This window comes from Palaemon carinicauda, chromosome 32 (assembly GCF_036898095.1).
Source record: "Palaemon carinicauda isolate YSFRI2023 chromosome 32, ASM3689809v2, whole genome shotgun sequence".
Classification (NCBI taxonomy): domain Eukaryota; kingdom Metazoa; phylum Arthropoda; class Malacostraca; order Decapoda; family Palaemonidae; genus Palaemon; species Palaemon carinicauda.
The window spans coordinates 67,501-76,005 of NC_090756.1; positions in this window are offsets into that span (position 1 = coordinate 67,501).

Here is an 8,505-nt window from a genome sequence, read left to right on the forward strand (position 1 = left end):
ACATTCGGTCTGATGTAGTTGGCGTTTAATCTGATGTATTCGTCGTTCGATCTGATCTAGTCGACGTTCGGTCTGATGTAGTTGGTATTTAATCTGATGTATTTGTCGTTCGATTGGATGTAGTTGGCGTTTGGGCCGATGTATTCGGTGTTCGGTCTGATGTAGTCGGCATTTAATCTGATGTATTTGTTGTTCGATCGGATGTAGTTGGCGTTCGGGATGTTGTCGGTGTTCGGTCTGATGTTGTCGGCGTTTAATCTGACGTATTTGTCGTTTGGTCTGATGTAGTCAGTGTTCGATTTGATGTAGTCGGTGTTTAATCTAATTTTTTCTTTGTTCTATCTGATGTAGTCAGCGTTCAGTCTGATGTAGTCGGTGCTTAATCTGACGTATTCGTCGTACGATCTGATGTAGTCGGCGTTTAATCTGATGTATTCGTCGTTTAATCTGATGTAGTCATTGTTTGATCAGATGTAGTCGACGTTCAGTCTGATGTAGTCAGTGTTTAATCTGATGTATTCATCGTTCGATCTGATGTATTCATTGTTTAATCTGATGTATTCATCGTTTAATCTGATGTAGACGGCGTTCGGTCGGATGTAGTCGTCATTTAATCTGATGTATTCATTGTTAGGTCTGATGTCGTCAGCGTTCAATCTGCTGTACTTGGCGTTCGGGCCAATGTAGTCAGTGTTCGGTGTGATGTAGTCGGCGTTTGATATAATGAAGTCGCTTAATCTGACGTATTCGTCATTCAATCTGATGTCTTATTTTATGTTTGGGTTCCCCCCGGTCCCTCAGTGTGAGGCACCTCGTATATCCACCAGAGAGTTGCTTATGCATCTTCCGGTGTATTTGTTTGCATCTTCCAGTCTTGGATGGTCTGGGATGCATGTATTTAGCATTCGGTCTGATATAGTCAGCGTTCAATCTTATGTAGTTGGCGTTCAGTCTGATGTAGTTGGCGTTCTGGCCGATGTGGTCAACGTTTGAGTTTATGAAGTCAGTGTTTGGTATGATGTAGTTGGTGTTCGGGCTGATGTAGTCGGCGTTTGGGCTGATGTAGTCGATGTTCGATGTGATGTAGTTGGCGTTTGATCTGATGAAGTCAGCGTTAGATCTGATGTAGTTGGCGTTCAATCTGATGTAGACAGTATTTGGTCTGACGTAGTCAGCGTTTTATCTGATGTAGTTGGTGTTCGTACCGCTGTAGTTCGCGTTTGGGCCGTTGTAGTTGGCGTTTGGGCTGATATATTCGGGGTTTGATCTGATGAATTCAGTGTTTGATGTGATGAAGTCAGTGTTTGATGTGATGTAATCGGTATTCATCTGATGCAGTCGGTGTACGATCTGATATAGTCGGTGTTTGGTCTGATATACTCAGTATTTGATCTGATGTAGTCTGCGTTTGATCTGATGTAGTTGCCATTCGATTTGATGTAGTCGGCGTTCGATCTGATGTAGTTGCCCTTCGATTTGATGTAGTCGGCGTTCGATCTGATGTAGTTGCCATTCGATTTGATGTAGTCGGCGTTCGATCTGATGTAGTTGCCATTCGATTTGATGTAGTCGGCGTTCGATCTGATGTAGTTGCCATTCGATTTGATGTAGTCGGCGTTCGATCTGATGTAGTTGCCATTCGATTTGATGTAGTCGGCATTCGATCTGATGTAGTTGCCATTCGATTTGATGTAGTCGGTGTTCGATCTGATGTAGTCAGCATTCGGTCAGATTTCGTTGGCATTTGACCTGATGTAGGTGGCTTTCTATCTGATGTACTTGACATTTGATCTAATGTAGTCCGCGTTCGAATCGTGAGAAATCCCGACAAGTGTGGTAATTTTGTTTAAAAAATTATCGGTACTGATAACGTTTATGGGTTTGAGCGTATTAATGTGGGTTTGATGTCAATTTCTTTTATTTGATTTAAAGTTGGTGATTATCTATGTTCGTAGATGTGAAGAATACTGGTAAAATGTATCTTTTTTGTTTGTAATAGTACTTCAGAATTCTGGCTGCGTATCTTCATGACCGAGTTCAATACCAACTATTGTCTGTAAGTCCAACAATTGCTGTTGTTGAGGAAAATAGTGTAGGACTAGTATTCTCACTCCTTAAAACCTAGCTGTGATTAAAAAGATACGAACGAATATCAACCGATAATGGAGAAGGAAAGAGAGAGCTACTCTTAAGAAATTGCCTGTAGAGGAAGTCCTTTGAGTTTTTTTCTCAGGTGTAAGAAAAAAATGTAGAAAATAAAAAGAAAATTGGCAAAAGGTTCTGTAGGTGACATGCCAATACTTCACTGGATGCTGAGCAAGCTGACACTCTCTCTCTCTCTCTCTCTCTCTCTCTCTCTCTCTCTCTCTCTCTCTCTCTCTCTCTCTCTCTCTCTCTCTCTCTCTCAGTTAACAAAGGATTTTATAAATGGTGGAGACCTTTAAGCTAGAGATCTAATTTCAGTATTATTTTTTTTTTTTTTACTTTCCTTTTGCTTTTCTGTTTCTTATATGTTTCTTATTGTCTGTGTTCCCTCTCTTTATAGTAAATTTTCCTATTTCTTTTTACTTTTTTAGAAATGATCTCATTTTACTCCTGCACAATTCTCTGTCCACCCATTCTTTTAGGTTATCATATTATTCAAATGTTCCGTATTTTTTATCAAATGGGAAATAGATTATATTTCTAAATAATCTTTACTCTTTTTAATTAGTGGGGGAAAATCTATAAAGAATATGTCAAAATAATTTTACATTGAGGAAAGGATTTCGTCTGCTGATTTTGAAAATAATTTTTTTTGGGAAAAAAATATATTATTGTTATTACTGTTAATGATATTGTTTTTGTTATTGTTTATTATTATTATTATTATTATTATTATTATTGTTATTGTTTTTATTGTTACTATTATTATTTTTATTGTAAATATTATTATTTATTATAATTATTATTTTAGTTTCTGCTATTACTGATTTGTATTGATATAATAGCTTACTCTTCGGTACGCAGCATGTTTCCGATAAAGGTGCAGTTAGCTAAACCAAGGCAGTACATTGGCGGAGATTAGCGGTCTCCGAACGCTATTATTAATGATAAAGTAAATAATGATAACAATCCAATAGTTAAACCTCTGTATTATTGGTCTTTCAATGTCTTGGGTTAGAGTTCTCTTGCTTCAGGGTACACTCGGGCACACACTTCTATCTTATTTCTCTTCCTCTTATTTTTTTAAAAGTTTTTATAGTTTATAGATGAAATATTTATTTCAATGCTGCCACTTTCCTTAAAATAGTATTTAATTGTTAATTACTCTTCTTGTACTTTCCTTATTTCCCTTCCTCATTGGGCTATTTTACTTGTTTGAGCCTTCCGGCTTATTGCATTTTGATTTTCCAAAGACGGTTGTAGCTTAGCAAATAATAATAATAATAATAATAATAATAATAATAATAATAATAATAATAATAATAATAATGAGTAACAACAACAACAATAATAATAATAATAATGATAATAATAATAATAATAATAATGAGTAACAACAACAACAATAATAATAATAATAATAATAATAATAATAATAATAATAATAAACCTCTCAGCTCTAATCCGTCTAATTGGGATAAAGGGGTCGTTATGGGAACCCAATGGCTCATAGAAGCGAAACACTTAGTTAACAGCTGTGCAAAGCACAATAGGATCCCGGCTTATTTATATCCCTCCTAAATCCTGCCATGCTGCATTATCCTAACCACCGTTCAATTAAATCCCAGTTGGATATGTTAATCCCTGATATCCTGCACGCGTCGATGGAGGTGAGTGGAACATAGAGATATTTTCGCTTGTTTGTCCGATGCCGTTAGTCATCTTTGGACGAGATGTCGCTTAATGGGTTTCAAAATGGGGTCGGTGGGCGTGGAATATCATGTTGGGTTTTGGTATTAGTTTTTTACGAATAATTTCGGTTTACAGGAGGGGGAATGGGGGAATGTATGTGCATATATACACACACGAACATACACACACAACCATATATATATATATATATATATATATATATATATATATATATATATATATATCTATATATATATATATATATATATATATATACACTGATAATAAATTAATAGGTATGTATGTTTCACAGTAACCTATATACAACTATGAGTTTTTTTCGTTTCATAGAATCTATTTTAACAGGAATTCATTATCTGGAGTGTTAGATTAAATTAGCAATCTTGACATTTTTTATCTTAGTCTGTTTGTCAAAGAACTTGTCATCTCATTACATAAATCATAAAACATATATGGCACGTGTTTCATACACGCTTATACAATGTAATGCTATTGCTTTTTTATCTTTCGCTCTATCTCACACTGATAATAGAAAAACCTGTTTAGGCTTACCATTGCATGTTTCATATTGTAGGTTATTTTTGTGACATTGTTGCCCTCAATTGTTTGTATATAAGCTCATCATCCATTGCTTTTTTTCATATCCCGCTCTCCCGCACTGATGATATATGAACCTGTTCAAGCTTGCCATGGCAAGGTTCATATTGTTGAAATTTTTGTGACATTGTTGGCCTCAACTGTTTGTATATAAGCTCGTTATCTATTGCTTTTGTTATCTCTTGCTCTCCCGCACTGATAATAGAAAACCCTGTTTAAGCTTGCCAACGCATGTTTCACATTGTTTGAATTTTTGTGACATTGTTGCCCTCAACTGTTTGTATATAAGCTCATTATCGTGTTGCTTTTTCATCTTTCACTCTCCCGCACTGATAATAGAAAACCCTGTTTAAGCTAGCCAATGCATGTTTCACATGGTTGGATATTTTTATGACTTTGTTGCCCTCAACTGTTTGTATGTAAGCTCGTTATCTATTGCTTTTTTATCTCTTGCTCTCTCCCGCACTGATATTAGAAAATCTGTTCAAGCTCGCCATCGCATGTTTCACATTGTTGTATATTTTTGTGACATTGTTGCCCTCAACTGTTTGTATATAAGTACGTTATCATGTTGAATAAGACTCACTTGCATTCGTCTCGCCTCTCTATTAGTACGTAACAGATTTTTACAACCAAGAATCATGATGTATAGTTGATGTAACCCCCAGCAACTACAGAGGCATCCCGAAGACTCCGTGAGGGGGGGGGGGGGGGGGTTTGTTTGAAGGGGGTTTCTTGGCCCCTGACGAAATTTCATTCCCCGTCGAAACCTCATCATTCACGATGTCACGGTCAAGTGAACGCTCTCTAGATTGTCACTGGGATTTATGACGTAACTTTTATTAGTTCGTTATCTTCCAATTTTTTTCTAAATTGCATCGCCATAGAATCAATTTTTTTTTTCATTGATAACTGTGGAATATTCGAGATATTTTTTTTTTTCAAACTATGTTCTTCCATAATTTGTTTATTATTTTGGTTTTTGAAATAAGGTATTCAGTTGCAATGATGTTGTATTGTCCAATAAATATTGTTAGGCTTTCTCTCTCTCTCTCTCTCTCTCTCTCTCTCTCTCTCTCTCTCTCTCTCTCTCTCTCTCTCTCTCCCTAAGGGGATATATGTTACAACTTCTGTTCTCTCTTTCTAAGGGGCTATACGTTACTAACCTCTCTCTCTCTCTCTTTCTCTCTCTCTCTCTCTCTCTCTCTCTCTCTCTCTCTCTCTCTCTCTCTTACACACAATACTGTTTTCCTTTCCCTCTCATATTTTGCCTTCCCTAACTCGATTGACAAATCATCCTGTTCCGGAGAATTTGTAATTGGAAATTTTATAATCGATTTGAGCTATTGTAAAATTATAGAAATTCTGTTTTTGACATTTCGTTGAGAAATTCTTTCATCTGCGTCTGAAATAAAGCATTCTGTTCTCCCTTTTGTTGTACTGTTCTTGGGGAAAGAGATTGAAATGAATGTGAGTTTGTAGTTTTGAATGTTGAGGAGAGCAGTCGTCGAATTGGCGAGTTTTTATTCACTTGTATTGAAATAGTTGGGATAGTTGTGTATTGTTTACAATCATTTTGAGGGGTTTATGCACATGTATATGTATACAATATATATATATATATATATATATATATATATATATATATATATATATATATTTATATATATATATATATATATATATATATATATATATACAGAAATATATATAAACACATATAGTATATATATACATATATATATATAAATATAAATATATATATATATATATTTATATATATATATATATATATATATATATATATATATATATATATATATATGTGTGTGTGTGTGTGCGTGCGTGCGTGTATGTATGTATGTATGTATATTAAGAGAGAGAGAGAGAGAGAGAGAGAGAGAGAGAGAGAGAGAGAGAGAGAGTTTCCACTCTCATTATCCTTAGCTACGTTTCATAATAATAATACACATATGGAAACAAAGGCTCACTGAATAATCTCAAAAGACAAAACTTACACCTATTCTAAATAGTTGTAATAAACGTGTTTTTTTTTTTTTTTTTTTTTTTTTTTTTTTGTAGAAATATACTTCCGCCATATTTTGCACAAATCCTCCTTTTCAACCTTCTCGTGTTAAACATTGAAGTTTTGTATCAAATACCTTTTTCTACAATTCCCAGAGGAAGGTAAAGTCTATTGGTAACAATTTTATGAACGATAAAAATGATTTCATGTTTTCCTCTGTCCGTTATTCTTCAGGGTAGAGTTATATAAGTTTGAATTATAATTTTATTTTCTCTTCCTCTAGTTTATTTATTTTTTTTTTTTTTAGTTTTTATAGTTTATATATGAAAAATCTAATTCGATGTGGTTACTGTTCTTAAAATGTTTAATTTTAATTGTTCATTACTTTGCTTATAGTTTACTTATTTCCTTGTATCTTTTCCTCACTGGGCTATTTTTCCCTGTTGGAGCCCTTGGGCTGATAGCATCTTGCTTTTCCGACTAGGGTTATAGCTTAGCTCGTAATAATAATAATAATAATAATAATAGTAGTAGTATTAATAATAGTAATAACAACAACAACAACAACAACAATTATAATAATAACAAGAACAACAATAATAATAATAATAATAATAATAATAATAATAATAATAATAATAATAATAATAATAATAATAATAATGATAATAAAAGGAAGACCCATTCAATTTAAATTTTTCAATTGTTTGTCCCTGGAAATTCCGGTATTGTTGAACCCTTGGAAAAGGTCCTGGATCCCGGGAGAGAAACCCTATATGCATCATAGTATTGTATTAAAGCTTGAAACAAAATAGATATTATTATTAGTACTCTTTTAGGATGATGACTTACAATCATAGCTTTATTATTATTATTATTATTATTATTATTATTATTATTGTTGTTACTGTTGTTGTTGTTGTTGTTGTTATAACTTGGGTATTGTTGAATCATTCCTTTCAATTATTGTTATTATTATTAATGTTTTTGTTGTTGCTGTTGTTGTTGTTGTTATATATGGTGTTTTGCTGAATCATTCCTTTCAATTATTATTATTATTATTATTATTATTATTATTGTTGTTGAGGTTGTTGTTCATGTTGTTGTTGATTTGGTCAATCATTCTTTTCATTTATTATTATTATTGTTTTTGTTTTTGTTGTTTTGATCAACCATTCCTCTCATTTATTATTATTATTATTATTATTATTATTATTATTACTAGTACTTCTACTACTGATAATTTTATCAATCATTCCATTCCATTTCAAGTGAGACATCCAGCAACACACAATGTTCCCCCGTTGCAAAAGACCCTCAATAAATCTGCAGAATTCGCGAAGCTTTGCAAAATAGTGCAACGTAGTCCAAACGCCCCAATGCATATTAAACTGGGTGAGTTGACATTTGTGAAATACTAAAAGCTAAAATTAATGAAGGGGATGTTTCCACATGAATGTGGTACGGTGGAAACTAACAAGCTCGTGATGTTACGAGATGTTGTTTCAGCTCTGCATAACCACATTAAAGGCATTTGTGATTTTCAATTATAAAGGAATTATGCTTTTCGTGACTTTAGTGTTGTGTTGGGCGTCTTTTGGTTTGTCAATTGTGTGGGTATTAGCTTTGGGGAGAAGTGCATTTTATATATATATATATATATATATATATATATATATATATATATATGTATATATATATATATATATATATATATATATATATATATATATATATATATATATATATATATATATATATATCACCCACGAAAGGCATTTAATACCGAATTCTATCTTGGGAATATATATCCACTTGGAATTCATTTTATGGTAACAGCTTCTGACCGGGTAGAGATTCGAACCCCCACCTCTGGGCCGGAAACCATGCCAGCACGACTCTACCGACTGAGCTATCAAGCTGGCATGGTTTCCGGCCCAGAGGTGGGGGTTCGAATCTCTACCCGCCCAGAAGCTGTTACCATAAAATGAATTCCAAGTGGATATATATTCCCAAGATAGAAT